This window comes from Moschus berezovskii, chromosome X, assembly GCF_049115385.1.
Source record: "Moschus berezovskii isolate FMDL1 chromosome X, NW_MosBer_1.0, whole genome shotgun sequence".
NCBI classification, from domain to species: Eukaryota; Metazoa; Chordata; class Mammalia; order Artiodactyla; family Moschidae; genus Moschus; species Moschus berezovskii.
Window position 1 is genome coordinate 33831011 of NC_142488.1, and position 24900 is coordinate 33855910.

Here is a 24900-nt window from a genome sequence, read left to right on the forward strand (position 1 = left end):
ACTGAGCGACTGAACTGAACTGAACTGAACTGAATGTTACAAATTAACACTTAGTAATGTTCACTCTTGCCTTCTCCTGTTTGACCACTTCCAATCTGCCTTGATTCATGGACCTAACATTCCAGGTTCCTATGCAATATTGCTCTTTACAGCATCAGACTTTACTTCCATCACCAGTCGCATCCAGTACTGGCGGTTTTTTTTGTTTTGGCTCCATCTCTTCAATCTTTCTGGAGTTATTTCTCCACTGATCTCCAGTAGCATATACGGCACCTACTGACGTGAGGAGTTCATCTTTCAGTGTCCTATCTTGTTGCCTTTTCATACTGTTCATGGGGTTCTCAAAGCAAGAATACTGAAGTGGTTTGCCATTCCCTTCTCCAGTGGACCACGTTTTGTCAGAACTCTCCACCATGTCCTGTCCGTCTTGGGTGGCCCTACACAGCATGGCTCATAGTTTCACTGAGTTAGACAAGGCTGTGGTCCATGTGATCAGATTGTTTAGTTTTCTGTGACTGTGGTTTTCAGTCTGTCTGCCCTCTGATGGAGAAGGATAAGAGGTTTATGGAAACTTCCTGATGGGAGTGACTGACTGAGGGGCAAACTGGGTCTTGTTCTGATGGGCAGGGCATGCCCAGTAAATCTTTAATCCAATTTTCTCTGTTCTCTTCCTGTTATTTGACCTGAGGCCAAACTATCTTGGAGGTATGAACATAATAGTCATAGCAAACACCCTCTTCCAACAATACAAGAGAAGACTCTACACATGGACATCACCAGATGGTCAATACCAAAATCAGAATAATTATATTCTTTGCAGCCAAAGATGGAGAAGCTCTACACTGTCATAAAAAAAAAAAAAACACCAGGAACTGACTGTGGCTCAGATCATGAACTCCTTATTGCAAAATTCAGACTTAAATTGAAGAAAGTAGGGAAAACCTCTAGACCATTCAGGTATGACCTAAATCAAATCCCTTATGATTATACAGTGGAACTGACAAATAGATTCAAGGGATTAGATCTGATAGAGTGCCTGAAGAACTATGGACAGAGATTCGTGACATTGTACAGGAGGCAGTGATCAAGACCACTCCCAAGAAAGAGAAATGCAAAAAGGCAAAATGGCTGTCTGACGAGGCCTTACAAATAGCTATGAAAAGAAGAGCAGCGAAAAGCAAAGGAAAAAAGGAAAGATATAAGCATCTTAATGCAGAGTTCCAAAGAATAGCAAGGAGAGATAAGAAAGCCTTTCTCAGTGATCAGTGTAAAGAAATAGAGGAAAACAACAGAATTGAAAAGACGAGAGATCTCTTCAAGAAAATTAGAGATACCAAGGGAACATTTCATGCAAAGATGGGCTCAATAAAGGACAGAAATGGTAGGGACCTAACAGAAGCAGAAGATATTAAGAAGAGGTGGCAAGAATACACAGAAGAACTGGACAAAAAGATCTTCATGACCCAGATAATCACAATGGTGTGATCACTCACACAGAGCCAAACATCCTGGAATGTGATGTCAAGTGGGCCTTATGAAGCATCACTACGAACAAAGTGGAGGTGATGGAATTCCAGTTGAGCTATCTCAAATCCTAAAAGATGATGATGTGAAAGTGCTTCACTCAATATGCCAGCAAATTTGGAAAACTGAGCAGTGGCCACAGGACTGGAAAAAATCAGTTTTCATTCCAATCCCCAAGAAAGGCAATGTCAAATAATGTTCAAACTACATTTGCACTCATCTCACACGCTATCGAAGTAATGCTCAAAATTCTCCAAGTTAGACTTCAACAATATGTGAACCGTGAACTTCCAGATGCTCAAGTTGGATCAGAAAAGGCAGAGGAATCAGAGATCAAATTGCCAACATCTGTTGGATCATTGAAAAGCACAAGAGTTCCAGAAAAACATATATTTCTGCTTTATTGACTATGCCAAAGCCTTTCACTTTGTGGATCATAACATGTGGAAAATTCTTAAAGTGGTGGGACTACCAGAACACCTGACCTGCCTCCTGAGAAATCTGTATGGAGGTTAAGAAGCAACAGTTAGAACTGGACATGGAACAATGGACTGGTTCCAAATCGGGAAAGGAGTATGCCAAGTATCATCACCCTGCTTATTTAACTTATATGCAGAGTATATCATGCGAAATTCTTGCCTAGATGAAGCACAAGCTGGAATCAAGATTGCCGGGAAAAAATATCAATAACCTCAGACATGTAGATGATACCACCCTTATGGCAGAAAGTGAAGAAGAACTAAAGAGCCTCTTGATGAAAGTGGAAGAGGAGAGTGAAAAAGTTGGCTTAAAATTCAACATTCAGAAAACTAAGATCATGGCATTCGGTCCCATCACTTCATGGCAAATAGGTGGGGAAATAGTGGAAACAATAATAGACTTTATTTTGGGGGGCCTCACCGATACTTAAATTATGTGTGAACATATAATTTATTTGGCCAAAAACATATGAGAAGTGCTATACAGTATTTTGCAAGTTTAAGTGCCACTGGGTAATTTTTTCAGATTCCTTTCCTCAGCTGTAATGATTTTTGAAGTAAATGCAGAAATTGAGTCACCCTCAGCATGGGTCTCTGACTGAAATTAAAAGAAGCTTCCTCCTTGGAAGGAAAGTTATGACCAACCTAGACAGCACATTAAAAAGCAGAGACATTGCTTTGCCAACAAAAGTCCTTCTAATCAAAGCTACGGTTTTCCAGTAGTCATGTATGGTTGTGAGCACTGAAGAAAGCTGAGCACTGAAGAATTGATTCTTTTGAACTGTGGTGTTGGAGAAGACTCTTGAGAGTCCCATGGACAGCAGGGAGATTCAACCAGTCCATTGTAAAGGAAGTAAGTCCTGAATATTTATTGGAAGGACTGATGTTGAAGCTGAAACACCAATACTTTGGCCACCTGATGTGAAGAACTGACTCATTTGAAATGACCCTGATACTGGGAAAGTTTGAAGGTGGGAGGAGAAGGGTACGAAAGAGGATGAGATGGTTGGATGGCATCACCGACTCAATGGACATGAGTTTGAGTGAACTCCGGGAGTTGGTGATGGACAGGGAGGCTTGGTGTGCTGCAATCCATGGGGTCACAGAGAGTCAGAAATGTCTGAGCGACTGAACTGAACTGAATGTTACAAGAAAACATTTTTTTCAGAGCTCTCATTATTATGTTTCTGAAAAGAATTCCTGGCACAAATAAAATATAAGAATGCACATTTAAAATCACAATTTGAATGGAAGTTCTACATGGTAACTCTATGGTTAACCTTCTTATGTAATCAAGAATGTAATAGCATGACACTGTCTCAATAAGAAACCACAGGTCTGGTCTCTAGATTGAGCCAGCAAGGTAACGTTGGGAAATAAGAAACGCTTAAAAAAATATGCCTATAAACTGACTGGATTGCTTCCACTGCTTTTAAAAAATATTCATGGTCTTCTCTTTTTACGTACATGGTAATTGTTCACTTCCTCACCGATACTTAAATTATGTGTGAACATATAATTTATTTGGCCAAAAACATATGAGAAGTGCTATACAGTATTTTGCAAGTTTAAGTGCCACTGGGTAATTTTTTCAGATTCCTTTCCTCAGCTGTAATGATTTTTGAAGTAAATGCAGAAATTGAGTCACCCTCAGCACGGGTCTCTGACTGTACCTTCTCCATTTATAATAGACATGTCATAGGAGCAAGAAATCAACTACTATGCAAATCCACTGATTTTGGAGGTTGGCTGTTACTGCACCATAATGTATCTCAAAAGAATATATTTTCTCTTCTCAAATGAGCCTTATGGTATTAAAAGTATCTTTCAGGTGTTGCTAAACATATAAGCCCTTATTTTAAAGTCTCTTTCTATAACCTGCTCTTTGTAAGCAATGGATACTCAGAAAAAAAATTAAATGGCATGGGTGGTAGACTTTATATTCACCACACATTTCACTTTGTGAGAACATGAAGCAGTAGCATAAATAAGAACAGTTAACAAATTCTCATTCTAATTAATCCCAAAAGAACTGGCTGGCAAAGAGTATAAAAGACTGGTTTAGCCACAGTTTTAAAATTGATCAATGGATCAACTGTGCTTGGAAATGAACCCTTTGACAATTACTTCTTCCACTGATAGGATTTGCTGTTCTTACCAGCAATATTGAGTTACGTACTCAATCAACAGATATATACTAGATGGCACTCCAGGCATTCTTTGTAGTCCTGGAAAATATAGTGATTAACAGGTCAGATCTGTTCCTCAAATAGCCCACCATCAAGTAGAAAAAAAATTTACACTAATGTTTGTAGTTGTACAAAGCAGGATGTACTTGGTATCGTATAAGAAAACACTGCTCTATGAGTTGATAGAAGACTATCACTATTTAGATCTGACAGAGTAGCTGTCCCCAACATTTTTGGCACCAGTGACCAGTTTTGTGGAAGACAATTTTTCCACAGACATGGAGGTGGGGCTGTGGGGGTTGGTTTGGGGATAATTCAGGCACATTACATTTACTGTGCACTTTATTACTGTTACACCAGCTCCAGCTCAGATCATCAGGCATTAGATCCCAGAGGTTGGGGACCCTTGTAATAAGAGAATTTCATGGAAGAAGAGAGGACATTTAAGGAGAATTATGAGGTACTAAGCCTTTTTCTCACATATATACTGTACTACTCTGTGGCTTTTATTTATCTCATACAAATGGGGCTCTGAGAAATGAATAAGCTCTTGATAGTCTGAGTCTAGAGAAGGGAAAGAAGTTCCCAATAAGGAAAGAAAGCATGGAAAGAAGGGATGGCAGAAGCACTGGGGGCAGCCAAAGGGAAGCATGAGCCTTATGAATGTGCTTATGGACCACACGGTCGATAGAGAGGAGTGTTAATGAAGGTTCAAAAGGTATTAAAGTATTCATCATTCTGCACTGTAATTACTTTTTGCAGTCCTACATTTTATGGTGGACTGTGTGGTACACAAACTTAAGGGCTTCAACGTTTAGGCTTCTATCCCAGAGTAATTTGATCCAGAATACATATCCAAGTGAAAGAAGTTTCTTCTTGGAAATATTTTTGTGGGTTCTGATCCTCACTGAAAGCTCACCAAAAGCTGGATTCTAGAGAGTCACAATTTGAAAATATTTCATTCTACTGCACTGAGTTAGTAATGTGAATGAGGCAAGTCTCTAAATTAACCAGAGCAAATCACAAGCAAGTGTATATACTCGATGGTAAGCTGCCTTGATCCTGTTGCTCTAGATCAGAGTTTTTTTTTTTAAGCCATCAGCCTCTTTGGCAGTTTGATGAAGCCTCTGCTTCTTCATAGAATAGGATGTTTACAATACAAAAATAAGATGCAAGAACTATGGAAGAAACTAATATTTGAATACATTTTTCAAAAAGTAAAAAAATATTATGTTAAATGTAGACTTCATTAACACAATGAATAATAACATCTAATGGTGGATCTAATGACTGTCATACTTTCAAAATAGTGATAAATATAAAATATTTAATAATATATAAAAATACATAAAATATTTTATATATAAAATATTAAATACAGAAAGATAGATCAATGGAACAAAATAGAAAGCCCAGAGATAAATCCATGCACCTATGAACATCTTATCTTCAACAAAGGAGGCAAGAATATTCAATGGAGAAAAGACAATCTCTTTAACAAGTGGTGCTGGGAAAACTGGTCAACCACTTGTAAAAGAATGAAACTAGAACACTCCCTAACACCATACACAAAAAAAATCAAAATGAATTAAAGATCTGAACATAAGACTAGAAACTTTTGGATAGCAGCCATTCTGACTGGTGTGAAATGGTATCTCATTGTGGTTTTGATTTGCATTTCTCTGATTATGAGGGATGTTGAGCATTTTTTCATGTGTTTGTTAGCCATCTTTATGTCTTCTTTGGAGAAATGTCTGTTTAGTTCTTTGGCCCATTTTTTGATTGGGTCACTTATTTTTCTGGAATTGAGCTGCGGGAGCTGCTTGTATATTTTGGAGATTAATCCTTTATCAGTTGCTTCATTTGCTATTATTTTCTCCCATTCTGAAGGCTGTCTTTTCACCTTATTTATAGTTTCCTTTGCTGTGCAGAAGCTTTTGATTTTAATTAGGTCCCATTTGTTTATTTTTGCTTTTATTTCCAATATTCTGGGAAGTGGGTCTTGGAGGATCCTGCTGTGATTTATGTCAGAGAGTGTTTTGCCTACGTTCTCCTCTAGGAGTTTTATAGTTTCTGGTCTTAAATTTAGCTCTCTAATCCATTTTGAGTTTATTTTGGTGTATGGTGGCTGCTATCCAAAAGTCTACATGCAATAAATGCTGGAGAGGGTGTGGAGAAAAGGGAACCCTCTTACACTGTTGGTGGGAATGCAAACTAGTACAGCCACTATGGAGAACGGTGTGGAGATTCCTCAAAAAACTGGAAAAAGAACTGCCATATGATCCAGCAATCGCACTCCTGGGCATACACACCGAGGAAACCAGAATTGAAAGAGACACATGTACTCCAATGTTCATTGCAACACTGTTTATAATAGCCAGGACATGGAAGCAACCTAGATGTCCATCTGCAGATGAATGGATAAGAAAGCTTTGGTACATATACACAATGGAGTATTTTTCAGCCATCAAAAAGAATGCATTTGAATCAGTTTTAATGAGGTGGATGAAATTGGAGCCTATTATACAGAGTGGAGTAAGCCAGAAAAAAAAAACATCAATACAGTATACTAACGCATTTATATGGAATTTAGAAAGATGGTAACCTTAACCCTGTATACGAGACTGCAAAAGAGACATAGGTATATAGAATAGTCTTTGGGACTCTGTGGGAGAGGGTGAAGGTGGGATGATTGGGGAGAACGGCATTGTAGCATGTATATTATCATATGTGAAATGAATCACCAGTCCAGGTTCAACGCATGATACAGGATGCTTGGAGCTGGTGCATGGGGATGACCTGGAGGGAGGATATGGGGAAGAGGGAGGGGGGAGGGGGGTTCAAGAAAGGGAACACATGTACACCTGGGGCGGACTCGTGTCAATGTATGGCAAAACCAACCAATATATTAATGTAAGGTAATTTGTCTCCAATAAAATAAATTTTAAAAAAAAGGACTAGAAACTATAAAACTCCTAGAGGAAAACATTGGCAAAACACTCTCTGACATAAATCACAGCAGGATCCTCTATGACCCACCTCCCAGAGTAATGGAAATAAAAGCAAAAATAAACAAATGGAACCTAATTAAACTTAAAAGCTTTTGCACAACAAAGGAAACTATAAGCAAGGTGAAAAGACAGCCCTCAGAATGGGAGAAAATAATAGCAAATGAAGCAACTGACAAAGAATTAATCTCAAAAATATACAAGCAGCTCCTGCAGCTCAATTCCAGAAAAATAAACGATCCAATCAAAAAATGGGCCAAAGAACCAGACATTTCTCCAAAGAAGACATACAGATGGCTAACAAACACATGAAAAGATGTTCAACATCACTCATTATCAGAGAAATGAAAATCAAAACCATGATGAGATACCATTTCATGCCAGTCAGAATGGCTGCTACCCAAAAGTCTACATGCAATAAATGCTGGAGAGGGTGTGGAGAAAAGGGAACCCTCTTACACTGTTAGTGGGAATGCAAACTAGTACAGTCACTATGGAGAACAGTGTGGAGATTCCTTAAAAAACTGGAAATAGAATTGCCATATGACTCAGCAATCCCACTGCTGGGCATACACACCAAGGAAACCAGAAGTGAAAGAGACACGTATACCCCAGTGTTCATCATAGCACTGTTTATAGTAGCCAGGACATGGAAGCAACCTAGATGTCCATCAGCAGATGAATGGATAAGAAAGCTGTGGTACATATACACAATGGAGTATTACTCAGCCATTAAAAAGAATGCATTTGAATCACTTCTAATGAGGTGGATGAAACTGGAGCCTATTATACAGAGTGAAGTAAGCCAGAAAGAAAAACACCAGTACAGTATGCTAATGCATATATATTGAATTTAGAAAGATGGTTACAATAACCCTGTATGCAAGACAGCAAAAGAGACACAGATGTATAGAACAGTCTTTTGGACTCTGTGGGAGAGGGTGAGGGTGGGATGATTTGGGAGAATGGCATTGAAACATGTAAATTATCATATGTGAAATGAATCGCCAGTCCAGGTTCGATGCATGAGACAGGGTGCTCGGGGCTGGTGCACTGGGATGACCTAGAGGGATGGGATGGGGAGGGAGGTGGGAGGGGGGTTCAGGCTGGGGAACACATGTACACCCATGGCAAATCCATGTCAATGTATGGCAAAACCACTACAATATTATAAAGTAATTAGCCTCCAATTAAAATAAATAAATTCATATTAAAAATTAATTTAAAAATTAAATTTAATTATTTTAAAAATATTTAAAAATTAAAATAGCTATATATTAAATGTATAAAATTTATATATATATAAATATATAAAACTATAAAATATTTATCACAATATTTCTATAATATAAATGTGATGTAAACATTTGTAATTCTTTGGTGGCCCAGTGATAGGGACAACTAGTAATAATGCGGTTTGGGAATGCGATAATGCAATTAAAAGCCAATTTAAAAAAAGTTGGAATTTCACATATCCATTCTGTTCTTAGACCCCAGGTTAGGGCCTCTTGCTTAAGATACTCTTCAATTTCCTAGAGGTAAAGAAGTAAAAAATGCAGCGGATATGTCATTTTTATTGCCCTCTAGATGGCCACTTGTCTCTTTTCTGAACTCCTCAATACATAAAAGTGGGATGAATCTAAAACTTGATCTTATATCACCTTATGAAGGTGTTTTCATTTTCATCTTCTGAGTACATATTACACTAGTTTTATAAACAAAACAGGTTCATTACTGACATTCTAGACTCAGGAACATTAATCAGGTAAAAACAGAATTTGCCCAAGACAAACTATTTTATTAAATTTTTTTTCTGGCATCTCTAAAGTAACACTAATGATAATAATTAGCTTTATAAACATGTAAATACAAATTCTTAGGTTCTCAAAGATTTTCTAACCTGTTTTTGCTATGAAGAGTACACACTTAATTCTGTTTCCTGGGTTTGAGAGGCTCCTTTGGAGATGAAGCAACTTGTTGACTTATTCAAAAAACCACTTTCATTAGCTGCTTGCCAAAAAAAAAAAAAAAAAGGTAAGGAAAAGTATGGCGATAAAGCTTAAGTTAGTCTGTTTTTCTAATAATCAGCATAAAAAGATGGAAGGAATGGAGATTGCAAGTGCTGAACATACGGAGGTTTGGAGATTTCATTAGTTTCCTGTGGCCACTTAGCAAATTATCTGCAGCAGGGATTGTTGGCCTGGACCCTTAGAAGTAGCCTCTCCATGTAGCCCAGGCTATTTCACAGGATGGCAATTTGGTTCTAAAGTCAAGTAAGCTAAAAAGATAAAAGATTAGGCAGAAGTTCTATAATGAAAATGTTTGTAATAAATTTCCTGATCTCGTACCAGAAATCACAGTGCTTCATTTCTGCTGCAGTCTAGCATACTATTTGTTGCTAAAGCTGGCCCAGCATATCACCACATTCAATGGAGTATTAAAGAAATTGTGGCTATATTTTCAAACCATTACAAAATGTGTATGTGTGTGTTGAGACACAGAACATCCCTTTATTTCCAATTCAGATTTCCCATTACATCTTGTACTATGAATTATTATACTCCATAAAAATTTTTGAAGATTCATAGGTGACTCCTTTGCTATGTATTTAACCGGCTAATTTTTAACCACAGTCAAGTTCTTGTTGTAATGAAATTCCTTAATAGAGGGTACCCATTATGAATTTTTTAAAAAGGCTGAGCTGTGGGTCACCCATACTTTCATTAACAAATGTACATATCATCTTTTAATCTTGTGTGCTAATGCTCTGAGCAATTTTATTGATCCCCAGATGTTCATCACTAATTGAAACAGCTGCTTTATTTAAATAGCACTTACGAAATGATATTTGGACAAGCTCTGCTTCATGTTTTAGCAGAAGTGAAGTCTGATTTCATGAGAGAGTTCACCCACTCCATACATATTCTTTACCTGGAAGTGAAAGGGATTTCAAACCAGAAGCTCCACTTTCTTCCCTTTGACATCCACATGTGCCCCTGTGGTGAGAGCAATGAAGAGGTGAGAACAGAATTGTGGTCAGTACTTTCAGCATGGGCTGCCACCTTAATGGAGTAACCAGTACAGGTAACTTGAGGCAGCAGGAGGTCTTGGGAAGTGTGGGATGATACCTTGAGACCAACAGTATCCTCAAGGAGAAGTTGCTCCAGAAGCCCGCAGGTGAAAGCCATAATTCAGATAGTATGTCTGCATTTCCATTTCCAGGACTCTCAAAAGACAAGAAGTCAGTAGACTTGATTGTCCCTCCTTGGTTCAGTTATAGTATTTAAGACGGCTAACAATAGAGTTGAGGGTTATACAGAGATACCAATGATTAAAAAGCTCAGTCTCCTCCATACCTCATTGCAACCTCTATTTCTGACATTCTGCCTCCTTTTACACTATTTTTTTCTGAGATTTATTGAGATATTATTGGTACCATATGTAAGTTAAAGGTGTATAATGTGATAATTAGCTAAGGACATCAAAACAGCTATTATAACAATATTTCATATGTTCCAAAAACAAGAAGGATTAACTGGTTTGAGAGACAGAAGACATAAAAAGACCCAAAATGAACCTGGAGAGGCAAAAACTAGAATGTCTGAGATAAAAATATACACTGGATTGGAATAATGAAATAATAAACATCAGTGAACTCACGCATGTGAAAAAAGATCACAATGTATTTTTACAGTATATCTATGTATAAAAAATAATTAGCTTTAAAATAATATATTTCCTGGAGAAGGGGATGGCTACTCCAGTATTCTTTCCTGGTGAAGTCTAGGGATACTAGATGTTAAATGAGTTTACCTTTGAGGAAGAAGTAGAATTTTTTAGTTATAAAGAGGGACAATTGTGATTTCTTACTATTGTTAGAATTTCCTGCAACAAAATATGCACAGTTCCTGTAGTAATTAAAATATTTGATTAAACCTAATGCCAGAAAGAGTAGCTGTGCTTTAGCCACAAAACGTGACTGATAAATTATATAATAGACCACACCTGAAGCTTAATACGAAAGCTTAATATGATAAAAATGTATTTCTTCCTATGAATTGGTAGACATTCTATGTTAACAGGCAACAAATGGGTTCAGGCTTAAACTGAAGAGTAAATGCTTTGGCCTGGAAATGACAAATACTGCTTCTGCTCACAGATCAATGGCAAGGGTTAGTCAAATGCCCTTTCTAACTACAAGTGCACTTGGGAACACAGTCTCTCCATGAGCCCAGAAAGGAGAGGAAGATAATATGTGGATGGCCACTTGTAGTTTTCCCCATAAACTGTTACAAAGTTAGTGCTCAATATACCATGACTAGTAGAATTTTTTCCACAGTTTGTTGTGATACACACAGTCAGAGGCTTTGGTATAGTCAATAAAACAGAAGTAGATGTTTTTCTGAAACTCTCTTGCTTTTTCAATGATCCAATGAACAAAGCTAGGGGGAGGTGATGGAATTCCAGTTGAGCTATTTCAAATCCTGAAAGATGATGCTGTGAAAGTGCTGCACTCAATGTGCCAGCAAATTTGGAAAACTCAGCAATGGCCATAGGACTGGAAAAGGTCAGTTTTCATTCCAATCCCAAAGAAAGGCAATGCCAAAGAATGCTCAAACTACCGCACAATTGTACTCATCTCACACACTAGCAAAGTAATGCTCAAAATTCTCCAAGCCAGGCTTCAACAGTACATGAACCATGACATTCCAGATGTTCAAGCTGGATTTAGAAAAGGCAGAGGAACCAGAGATCAAATTGTCAACATCCAAAAGCAGAGATACTACTTTGCCAACAAAAATCCATCTAGTCAAAGCTATGGTTTTCTCAGTAGTCATGTATGGATGTGAGAGTTGGACTATAAAGAAGGACTATAAACTGAGTGCCGAAGAATTGATGCTTTTGAACTGTGGTGTTGGAAACGATTCTTGAGGGTCTCTTGGACTGCAAGGAGATCCAATCAGTCCATCCTAAAGGAAATCAGTCTTGAATATTCATTGGAAAGATTGATGCTGAAGCTGAAACACCAATACTTTGGCCATCTGATGCAAAGAATTGACTCACTACAAAAGACCCTGATGCTGGGAAAGATTGAGGGCAGGAGAAGAAGGGGATGACAGAGGATGAGATGGTTGGATGGCATCACCGATTTGATGGACATGATTTTGAGTATGCTCCGGGAGTTGGTGACAGGGAAGCCTGGCGTGCTGCAGTCCATGGGGTCGCAACGAGTCGGGCATAACTGAGCAACTGAACTGAGTAGAATTTTTTATGACAAACCATCCTATTTCCTGTTAGTGTCTGAGAAGGTCAGATTACCCTGAAATTCTTTAACTTTTCTGAGGTCCTACTATGTGATACTTACTCCCAAATACAGGCTCACATCAAATTTTCTAAAGGACCCTATAAAATATCAACAAGAAGATTTTGCCTTCTTCACTCAGTAGTACTTTCCTGCACTGACATAAACCTCAACTGGAAAAATCTTAATGGGATGAGAATTTTCTTCTTTCTGTTTGTTTCTGGTAAAAAAAAATCTGTGAATTTCTGTCACTGTCAAGATGTAGGAGCATGGCAAAACACTTTTATATGAAGAAAGGAAGGAAAAGGCACAAGGATAAAATGAGGATTTTCTTTTGGTCAAATAGACAAGAGGCAGTAGAACTGTATTGAAACATTTTTATATCTGCTAACCAAAGACAGAGTGTTTGTCAATCAACCATTTTCCATCTCCAGGAAGGACTCCAGGGAATTTAAGAAATTAATCCTCACTAGATGTTTGCTGTGCTGTGATTTCCAAGGTCTTTTACCTCTCCTCAAGTGTCACTTATGAGGGAAGTTTTGGTTATTAACCACATAGGTATGCTCATAAATGTATATGTTCAGTGGGCATGCTAAAAAAAAAACGATTACAATTACATTACAAATCTTTAGATGCTTTCAAAATCCCCCCTCCAACTTCAGGATTATTTCCCCAAAATTAGTAGATTATTTGACAGATAAGACTGTACTCACCAGCTGTTTGGGAAAACATTTTGAGAACCTGGAGGAAATTCCCACTGGGTGGCCAGATCTAAATTTCAATGCCAAAGTTACCTTTTGTATGGAACATGATGTTGGTATCACAGGGGTACAGCTGAGGGAAGGGACCACCAGGGAGCTGGAATGCTCCAAGTCAGGGGGAGGCAGGTGAATTTTGCCCTGTTTGTTCTACTGGAAGCAGGTGCAGCTTTCAGAGGAGGACTGAACAGCTGGCCAACAGGTCAGGTTCCAGTTTGAACAACAGGGTGCACTGGAGAAGACTCAGGGGAAGGACACTGTATTGCAGAGAGAGCAGGAGATGAGAAAAATGCCAGCCCCTAGGCAGGCCCAGCTCTCAAGACATTGGTAAAAAAGCTCACAGATAATCCCCAAGCTGTGTGTCTTACTTCAACCTTATTTCTTTAAACCCACTGTAAGTTCCTGGCTCCAACATCCTTCTTTCTATATCCTGAGAGTTAAGGAATAGTGAGAAGAGAAATAACTTAAGGGACAGAAAGTCTGATTCAGGCTTGGAGAATGAAATAGTGAATTCTAGATGAATTCAGAGAAGATATGATACGTCAAAAGAACAGCAGTGGATGTCTGGAACCACCGACAGAACTGAACCCTACATTTACTGGGTTTATTCCTTCCTACATATACATACCTATGTGTGTGTGCTCTGTCACTTAGTCATGTCCAACTTTTTGTGACCCCATGGACTGTAGACCACCAGGCTCCTCTGTCCATGGATTTTCCAACCAAGAATACTGGAGTGATTTGCCATTTACTTCTCCAGGGAATCTTTCCAACCCAGGGATCGAACCCATGTCTCTTGAGTCTCCCGCATTGGCAGAAGAATTGTTTACCACTGCGCCACTTGGGAAGCCTACATACACATACATAAGACATAGTTCAATTTATAAATTATGTATAGTAAAACAATATCCAATGTGGCAGCAGCACTACCACATGGCCTCTGTTTTGGGCCATTATTAGTTGCTTGAACACAATCATTGTGAAACCATGACAGCTGATCTGATAATTGAGAAGGCTACTAAGGGAATGAGGCAGGATATACTGGTGTTGACTAAAAAATTTAGTCACAGCCTGAAAGTAGAAAGTTATTTTACTTAATGGAAAATGTTAGGCCTTCAAGCCCAGGAGACAGCATCTCAGGTCGCCTTGAGAGACTGCTCCGAGGAGGCAGAGGAAGGAGTCAGGATATACAGAAGTTTGCAACAAAGGGGGCAGGCAGTCTGAACACTAAAGATTACTGCTAATTAGGGAAAACCAAATATCTCAAAGAATTTAGCACTCTTCTATGTATGGGAAGATACAAGAGTCCTGAAATTGTTGATGGCTGTTACATCCTTGTTTATTGAGGTGGTAGGAGATATTCTATTTCACGCTGGACAAAGGGTGATTCATATCGCAGGCAGAATGAAGCAGGATAGCATAAGATTACATCACAGTACTCAGAATAGAGTGCAATTTAAAACTAATGAATTGGGACTTCCCTGGTTGTTCAGTGGCTAAGACTCTGAGTTCCCAATGCAGAGGGCCTGGGTTTGACCCCTAGTCAGGCAACTAGATCCCACATGCTGTAACTAAGAGTTTGCATGTTGCAGCTAAAGTGTGCAGCAAAAAGTAAAAGATCCTGAGTACTGCGACTAAGACCCAGCACAGCCACATAAATAAATATTAAAAAAACACACAAAAAACCAAATGTTTGCTTTAAAAAAAATAAAACTAATGAATTACTTCTAAATGACCTAATATTGAATAGACAGTCCCCAAAATCTATCGCTTCCTTTGGCTACCTCAAAGTGTACAGTTAGGTCAATGTCCCACTGAACTTAGCACTGGTGTGAAACCATCTGATGTATTTAGTCCATTTGGGTGTAACATTTTAAAAACAAGTAGTCAATCATGTTTATCAGTTTATGTTATCCCCAGCATTTCTTATATGTTCATGATATATAATAATTGATCAATAAATATTTAATATCCAGGGATAAAAGCTAATGAATTATTACTTTGAGCATTTTCTATTTAATCTTTTTTTTTTTTTTGGACCATGGTTGACCACAGGTAACTGAAACCATAAATAAGAAGAGATTACTGTCTGTCACCTCAAAAATGCCACTCTGCACATATGTATGTTAGTCGCTCAGTCGTGCCCGACTCTTTGCGACCCCATGGACTGCAGCCCACCGGTCTCCTCTGTCCATGGGATTTTCCGGGCAAGGATACTGGAGTGGGTTGCCATTTCCTTCTCCAACTCTGCACATAGGTTACTTTAAATTGAAGGTACCTGAAAAAGAGTTGATGAAAGAAGGACACTGACCCTCGTTTGTTTCCCTGAAAGCAGGAGATAAATCTCCCTAAGAAAGGCATGCTTCCTGTACCAAGAGGGTAGAAGACATTTTCCCATGAGACACAAAAAATTTAGGGCCAAGAAGGATGTATAAACAAACCCTGTTTCTTCTTCAAGACTGACCACCCCTAGTCCAAACCCCTTTGTTATGTCAATTCAACCAGAAACACAAATTTATAGTTTCTTTGTCTGAAAGATACAAAAGCTTCCTGCTCTTGTCACTTCTTTGAGTCTCATATATTTGTGGTGCTTCAACACAAACACTGAATTTGTTTTTCTGATGTTTATCTTTTTCTTACAAGGGTAACCCAAGGAAGGACCAAGAGGGGAAACTACTTTTTCTCTCCTGCTCTTTCCATGCCACTTTGTTACACATTTTCATTCATTTTATCCCTAACGAAACTTTAATTCTTATTTTTCAAATTACACTGAACACAGCTTAACTGAAATTCCCTTTGAATGAAGTGAGCACTGGCCCTCCCAGGTGATGGCCAATTGTTAACCTAGTGACTTCTGGGTAGTCCATCATCCAGTTTCATGTAAAATTAACTCCTACTAAAGGACTTGAAGTTTCCCAATGTCCCAAGGTGTCACATCTAATTGCAATAACACTTTGACAATCTCATAGGATTGCCTACCTCTACCCGCTGACTCCTTCATTTTACTAGTTTTTTAGAATATAAGATTCCACCACTGTCCTTAAAAGATTACTTGTTTTATATGTTAAACTCCATGGGCAGGTCCTGAGTACTTCACATTCCCAGTATTAAAGCTATGCTTTACAAAGAGTAGGTAGTCACTGAAGGTTGGGGGAATAAATGATCCAGTGAGTGTGAGGTCCAATTTATTAACATTTATTTCTTACGCACTGTTGAAAGAACTAGAAAATTCATGTACATTTCATTTACTTTTACAAAACAAGAACTAAAAGGGATAAGAATGCCTTAATATTTTTAGACTTCTCTTTCCTTATTGATCCAAACTATCTTAATACTGATCCATCACATTTCTAAGAATGTGTATAGCAATGCCATATTCTTATTACAGGTGACAAAGTAAGATGGTTTGACAATTTGTTCTATGAAACAACCAAACTCTTACTTTAAACCTCATTATAACATTAAATGTGTGACCAGTATCATTCAAAAACTTGAAGATTTTGAAGGTAATTAAATCTATATTGAAAGAAACAACAGGGACTTTCCTGGTAGCCTGGTGGTTAAGACTCCATGCTTCCATGACAAGGGCGTGGATTTGATTCCTAGTAAGAGAAAGAAGATCCCACATGCTATGTGGTGTGGCCAAAGAAATAATAAAAATTCATTTAAAAAATGAACAAAAGTAACAATATTTGAATAGTACATACATCAAAAAAAACTGAGACCAAAATAAATAAAAAATAAATTAAAAAATTAAACATACAAAATAGGAAGACATAGGCATAAATACTATCTTCCTTTCAGCCCCACCTCAGAGATAAATTCTACAAACACTAACTGCCTTTTTCAACAATGCATGAAGAAACTATCCCTGACTCACCTAGCTGTCGGAGAAACTGCTAGCCTTGGCACTAGAACTTGTAGTGGCAACTTCTGACTCAGACTCTCTCTTCTTCATCTTGCAGAGCATCCTCATACTGAAATGTGAAAGAAATTGGGTCAGTCCCATTAACTTTGGCCAGAAACTCCAGGACCTTAATCTTGGTGGTTTCAGCATGAGCTCTGGGGATCAACAGGAACTCAAATCCTGCAGGATCAGTGTTGGCCACCTGCCAGCATTCTAGATATTTTTCCTTCACAAGATCTTCAGTGATGAGTTTCCTGGGCTCCCCAAAGATGAAGTGATTCATCCCAGAACATATTCCAGTCACATTAAGAACTTCCCAGGCTTTGTCTTCAGTGGCACGGTTGCCCTTCATGAAGATCACACTCAGGATAAGTATCAGGATGCCGGTCTTGGGCAGGCCCCCTTCACCGTGCTTTATCCCATCATAGGTGAGGCCCAATTTGATGAGGAGGTGATAGCAGCGATTGGTATGAGCCACTTCCATCAGATCAAGGCCAAAGAGCATCTCCATGCATTCAGAGGCTCTCAGGAAGATCTCAAGGAAGTGGACTTCACGCTTGTTGATGATAATCTTCAACGTATCTGCCTTTGTTATCAGCTCTTTCGTTTGATACTTCAGTTCAGTTCAGTTCAGTCGCTCAGTCGTGTCTGACTCTTTCCGACCCCATGAATCACAGCACGCCAGGCCTCCCTGTCCATCACCAACTCCCGGAGTTCACTCAAACTCATGTCCATCGAGTCGGTGATGCCATCCAGCCATCTCATTCTCTGTCGTCCCCGTCTCCTCCCACCCCCAATCCCTCCCAGCATCAGAGTCTTTTCCAGTGAGTCAACTCGTCGCATGAGGTGGCCAAAGTATTACAGTTTCAGCTTTAGCATCAGTCCTTCCAATGAACACCCAGGATTGATCTCCTTTAGAATGGACTGGTTGGATCTCCTTGCAGTCCAAGGGACTCTCAAGAGTCTTCTCCAGCACCACAGTTCAAAAGCATCAATTCTTCGGCGATCAGCTTTCTTCACAGTCCAACTCTTGTTATCGGCTCTTTCGTTTGATACTTAAGCAGCAGCAAATTCACCAGCAAATTCACTTCTTCATCTAGAGCATATATAGGCACACTCCTGGGGTCTAGCAGAATCAGTGAAGTGCCTGGACTACTCTCTTCTTCCCGGATCATGTAGCCCTCTTCTGATTTGATGGATGAGGTGGCTGTAATGGCAGTAGAAAATGCACAGAAACTCTGACAACATTCAGGAGTACTGGGAATACCAGCACCAGGGTACTCCTTCAAATGACCAGGCATTAGAAGATGGGAGGGGAGATGGGTCTCCTCCAGCGTCTTGGAGACGTGTGCAACCTCCAAGGACTGAGACTTGATGCAGGTCCGAAGGCATTGATCATGGGAGGATCGTGGACTCTCTGGATGCTGAGGCATGATGACTCTTGCTGGTAACAGACAAGAGTATTGCCAAGAAGGAGAACAAAGGGGAATCACCACCTAAGCGAAAGAAAGCAGATGTGAGTGGCTTCATCTGGTAAGTTCCACTGTGTTGGCTCAGATAAAAGCTGCCTCCAATGGACTTCTAACAACAGTGCTAAATGGCTTCATGGGTCTCTTGACCTGGTGGTGAATAACTCTCCAAAAACATGAAGGAGGAAGTGTGAATAATCCTCAGGGTGCAATCAGCCAACCCAAGTGGATAATTCTCAGGGATCACAATAGGAAACTGTGAGTGGGCTCTGTAGAGCCACTTCTGTTTGGAAGAATGTGGTTCTGTCAGTCCTCCCTCAGGTCATCACTTTGTCACTGGACAAGGCTTTGGTCACCTCCTCTATACTAACACAAAGCTGTCCCTTTAAGACCAAAATCACATCCCCTAAGACAATTGAGAGGCAAGTGTGGTGTTACCTCCTTGAGAAACCCAACCTGGGTTTTCCCAGAGCAGACAGCACATTATCAGTATGGTTTCAGTGTCCTCCACATTCTCACTCATTTGCCTTGCTTTAAATCCAGGCAATTCCTGGAATGTCTTTTTATGCTAGTATGGGAATCTTCCTCAGAACAAAACCTCCACCTACTGAGATCTGGAGAAGGGCATTAGGGTACCTGAAAGCCCTGTCTGTAGCCTCTCAGCAGAGACAATGGAGCAGGGTTGCACTTTTTGTGATCCTGACTCTACTGAGGTCCACTTTCCTTCAGTTATCATTAAGGGTCCTTGTCTTGACCATTGGTGTGGCTTTTGGTCTGACCATTCTGCAAACTGATGTCAATCCCTCTGCATGCAAGAATGCCTTATCCTTCTGAGTTACTCCAGGATAAACTGGAAAGACACTCCACCAACCTCCACAAGGGCTTCCCTGTGCCAATAGCAAAAGCTAGACACTGAGGGGGAAAAAAGGGGTGGCCTCTGCCTATATAACTCCCTGAGCTTCTTAGGGTTGATAACAGGGGAAGGACTCTGAAGTCCCCTCCATCTTGGGTTGATTAGTCCCACAATTCTCACATCCGCTTCTCAAACTGTATTCTGATTGGTAATGGGCCCGCTCTATCTACTGTTTGAGGCCCCCCTCCAATCAAGGCTTCATCTTTGTGAAACCCCAAAATGGAAGTGAGGAGAACCTCAAGACAGGACATGGAGAGCTGACAAGAGGAGCAGACACTGTGCACATCTTCTTTCCTGGGATCAGAGGATTCCCTAAGAAATCACTTTGGGTCCTCATCGGGATTCCTGCGTAGTCTGAGATGCCTTCCTGTGTTGACGTGACACCACCTGCCCCAGACTAAGGTTTCCACTCCCTCAGACTCCAATGGCCAAGCAAATCAGCAGCACTTCCAGCCATTCCCTGCCAGGGGCCTCCCAGGGCCAATAGTCCTGCAAAGGCTCAGTGATTCACTGCTATTCTGGGGAGTAGGGGTGGGTGCAGGGGCTGGGTGTGTGGGTCCCCACAAGACTCACTCAGGGAACTCTGCTTTTGGACCTGTAGGTCAGGGATCCTGAGCCCCACACACAAAAGCCGCCACCTCAATCAGACTGCCAAACAGGAAGCATGTGGTAGCTCAGCCTGAACCTGCTCGTGTCTCCCAGGGTTGGGGTGGAGCTCTCATCAGGTGGGTGCACTCCTTTCTGGGGCAGGGGATCCCCTCAGCCCTCATTTAGAGGCTCACCTGATACCTGACGGCACCTGGGGTTCCTCCTGTTGCTGACTGGAGTCTGCACCTCAGATTCAAGCTCTCATAGCCTTGCTCTCTGCAGGCGCAAGTCAGGGGCCGTGACTTCCTGTGACCCCTGCCCTGAGGTCACCGGGGCCACCAGCAGGGGTGGGCACTGCACACCCTGCACTCAGTTTTGGAGCAGAGGTGGCTGTAGGTCTTGTATGCAGTCCTCACATTGGGTTCTGCCAAGCCCCTGATGCCTCCTTCTGTTGAGCTGATGTCTTGACCCTCATTGCCAAGGTTGTCTTGCCCCTGAGAACCCTGAAGAGTAACTGAGGGCATGTCTCAGCCAGACAGCCTTGACCAGGGCTTTTAGGGTGAAAAGCAGCCACTAGCCCGCCTGCGTGTGATTCCCCTTTATTCTCTGTTGCTGTTCTCCTGTGTTCTCATTCATGGAGTTCTCTTTTTTGGCTCGTTATTCATGACTTAAGGCCTCCTGGGAAATGTCTGATTCCAGCAAAGCCTTGATGAGTTCACTTTCTGCAGTCCTTGCAGTGCTTGGAAGGAGTCATGTTCCAGCCTCAATGGAAAATGGGGAATTTGGAACACAAGGCAGGCAGGGGCCAGGTCAGGGGGTGGGTTGTCAGAGAAAAGTGACAGCCATCTATTTCTGCTTTCACCAGTAAGACAGCCTTTTTCATACTTTATCCACTAAAAAGTGTGCTTTGTATATGGAGGGACTGAGATTAATGATTTTGAAAACCCCTGTTTTGTGAGGCTGTTCACATCCCTATATACAGAAATCATATGCAGATGATAAATATTATCTGTTTATTTGCATTTTTATACTTCTGCTTTATTTTTCTATTCTTATTGTTGTAGCTTTGTTTTCTAGTCCACATTAAAACAATGGCTTAAATATTTTCTTGAATCTCCTCATCTACTTTGTTTTTGTATCAAGGGGAGCCTGCTTGTTAGAATGTGTGGAGTAATTTCAAATATTTTTGTGTGATTTGGAAAAGTTTACATAACATGCTGATTAGTTTTCCCTGATTATATGGTGCAAGTAGCCTCTAGATTTGATGCGAACTATGTGGCTTTGACTTGGTATTTCAGATTGCAATTGCTGATTTCAATTTTATATTTATAGTGGGCCTTCTCTGCACTTTGTTTTGCTGAAAAATAGCCTTTCCCTTGGGTGTTCAAAGTTAAAGGCATGATCTTTATAATAAGTCATTTCACATATAAATTCTCTGCCATTTAGTATAGTACACAAAACAGTACTATGAACCCTATTTCCCTGACACTCATAATAACCATCATCAATAGTTATATATTATATGTATAAGTCTGATCAGATCAGTATTTTTTTGGCCAATATGTTTGTTTTTCTGGTAAGAGCACGCCCCAAATGGTATTATATTACAATTGGGAGTTGTTGTTCAGTTGCTAAGTCGTGTTCAACTCTTCACAACCTCATGGACTGCATCACACCAGGCTTCCCTGTCCTTCACTATGTCCCAGAGTTTGAGCCATCTATCTTATTCTCTGTTGCCCTCTTCTCCTTTTGCCTTCAATGTTTCCCAGCATCAGGGTCTTTTCCAGAAAGTTGGCTCTTTGCATCAGGCAGCCAAAGTATTGGAGCTTCAGCATGGGTCCTTCCAATGAATATTCAGGGTTGATTTCCTTTAGGGCTGACTTGTTTTATCTCCTTGTGGTCCATGGGACACTCAAGAGTCTTCTCTAGCACCACAATATGAAGGCATCAATTCTTCAGTGTTCAGCCTTCTTTATGGTCCAATTCTCACATCTGTACATGACTATGGGGAAAATAATATTTTTCATTATACTGGCCTCTTCTTAGCAAAGTGATGTCTTTGCCTTTAATATGCTATCTAGGTTTGTCATAGCTTTCCTTCCAAGGAGCAAGCCATCTTTTAATTTCATGGCTAGAGTCACAATCTTCAGTGATTTTGGAAGGCAAGAAGATAAAATCTGTCACTATTTCCATGTTTTTCCCATATATTTGCCATGAAGTGATGGGGCTGGATGCCATGATCTTAGTTTTCTGAACACTGAATTTCAAGCCAGCTTTTTTAGTTTCCTCTTTCATGCTCATCAAGAGGCTTTATAGTTCCTCTTCACTTTCTGCCATTAGAGTGGTATCATCTGCATGTTTGAGGTTGTTGATATTTCTCCCATCAGTCTTGATTCCAGCTTGTAATTCATCCAGCCAAGCATTTCACATGATGTATCCTGCATATAAGTTAAATAAACAGGGTGACAATATACAGCCTTGATATATTCCTTTCCCAATTTTGAACCAGTCCATTGTTCCATGTAAGGTTCTAACTGTTGCGTGTTGCTTCTTGACCTGCACACAGGTTTCTCAGGAGACAAGTAAGGTGGTCTGGTACTCTCATCTCTTTTAATTATTTTCCACAGTTTGTTGTGATCCACACAGTCAAAGGATTTAGAGTAGTCAATGAAGCAGAAGTAGATGTTTTCCTGGAATTCCCTTGCTTTCTCTAAGATCCAAAGGATGTTGGCAATTTGATTTCTCATTCTTCTGCCTTTCCTAAACCCAGCTTGTACATCTGGAAGTTCTCAGTTCATGTACTGCTTGAAGCCTAGCCTGAATGATTTTGAGCATAACCTTACTAGCATGTGAAATGAGCACAACTGTACAGTAGTTCGAGCATTCTTTGGCATTGCCTTTCTTTGGGATTGGAATGAAAACACCTTTTCCAGTTCTGTGGCCACTGCTGAGTTTTCCAAATTTGCTGACATATTGAGTGTAGCATTTTAACACCATCATTTTAGGATTTGAAATAGCTCAACTAGAATTCCATCACCTCCAGTAGCTTTGTTTGTAGTAATGCTTCCTAAGGCCCACTTGACTTCACACTCTAGGATGTCTAGCTCTAGGTGAGTAATCACACCACTGTGGTTATCTTGGTCATTAAGACCTTTCTAATATAGTTCTTCTGTGTGTTCTTGCCACCTCTTCTTAATCTCTTTCACCTCTATTAGGTCCTTATTATTTCTATCCTTTATTGTGCCCATCCTTGCATGAAATGTTCTCTTGATATCTCCAACTTTCTTGAAGAGATCTCTAATCTTTCCCATTTGATTATTTTCCTCTACATCTTTGCATTTTTCAATGAAGAAGGCCTTTTTATCTCTCCTTGCTATTCTTTGGAACTCTGCATTCAGTTGGGTATATTTTTCACTTTCTCCCTTGCTTTTCGCTTCTCATCTTTCCTCAACTATTTGTAAAGCCTCCTCAGACAACCACTTTGCCTTCCTTCATTTTTTTTTCTTTGGGATGGTTTTGGTTACTGCCTCCTGTACAATGTTATGAACCTCTGTTCATAGTTCTTCAGGTACTCTGTCTACCAAATCTAACCCTTAAATCTATTTGTCACCTCTACTGTATAATCATAGGGGATTGATTTAGGTCATATATGAATGGCCTAGTGGTTTTCCCTAATTTCTTCAATTTAAGCCTGAATTTTGCAATAAGCAGGTGATGATCTGAGCCATAGTCAGCTCCTGGTCTTGTTTTTGCTGACTGTATAGAGCTTCTCCATCTTCGGTTGCAAAGAATATAATCAATCTGATTTCGTATTGACCAGTTGGTGATGTCCATGTGTAGAGTTGTCTCTTGTGTTGTTGGAAGAGGGTGTTTACTATGGCCAGTGAGTTCTCTTGGCAAACTCTGTTAGCCTTTTCCCTGCTTCATTTTGTACTCCAAGGTCAAACTTGCATGTTACTCCATGTACCTCTGGATTTACTACATTTGCATTCCAATCTCCTCTAATGAAAAAGGATGTCATTTTTGGTTTTAGTTCTAGAAGGTCTTATAGGTCTTCGTATAATTGGTCAACTGTAGCTTCTTCAGCATCAGTAGTTGGGGCATAGCCTTGAATTAGTGTGATATTGAATGGTTTGCTTGGAAAAAAACCGAGATCATTCTGTTGTATTTGAGATTGCAACCAAGTACTGCATTTCGGACTCTTGTTGACTATGAAGACTACTACATTTCTTCTAAGAGATTCTTGCCCATAGTAGTAGATATAATGGTTACCTGAATTAAGTTTGCCCATTTCCCTCCATTTTAGTTCACTGATTGCTAAGATGTTGATGTTCACTCTTGCCATCTCCTGTTTGACCACCTTCAATTTACCTCGATTTATAGACCTAACATTCCATGTTCCTATGCAGTATTGTTCTTCATAGCATCGGACTTTACTTTCAACACCAGATACATCCACAACTAAGTGTCATTTCCACTTTGGTCCAGCCACTTCATTCTTTCTGGAACTATTAGTAATTGCCCTCCACTCTTTCCCAGTAGCATAGTGGACACCTTCTGACCTAGGGGTGGTTCATCTTCTGGTGTCATATCTTTCTGCCCTTTCATACTGCTTGTGTTCATGGAGTTCTTCATACAGGAATACTACAGTGGTCTGCCATTCCCTTTAGGAGTTATATAATGTCTGTGTCTTCCTTTATTATGATCTTCACACTCTGATAATTATGACCATTCTCCATTCTACACTATGGGCTACAGAATGG

The 24900-nt window shown here is 39.9% G+C and overlaps 1 pseudogene; it reads right to left on the bottom strand.

Annotated features, from left to right (window-relative positions):
* Positions 1–15386: 15386 nt before the first annotated feature.
* Positions 15387–18600, bottom strand: LOC129563837 (melanoma-associated antigen B16 pseudogene; annotated as a pseudogene).
* Between the last annotated feature and the right edge of the window lie 6300 nt (positions 18601–24900).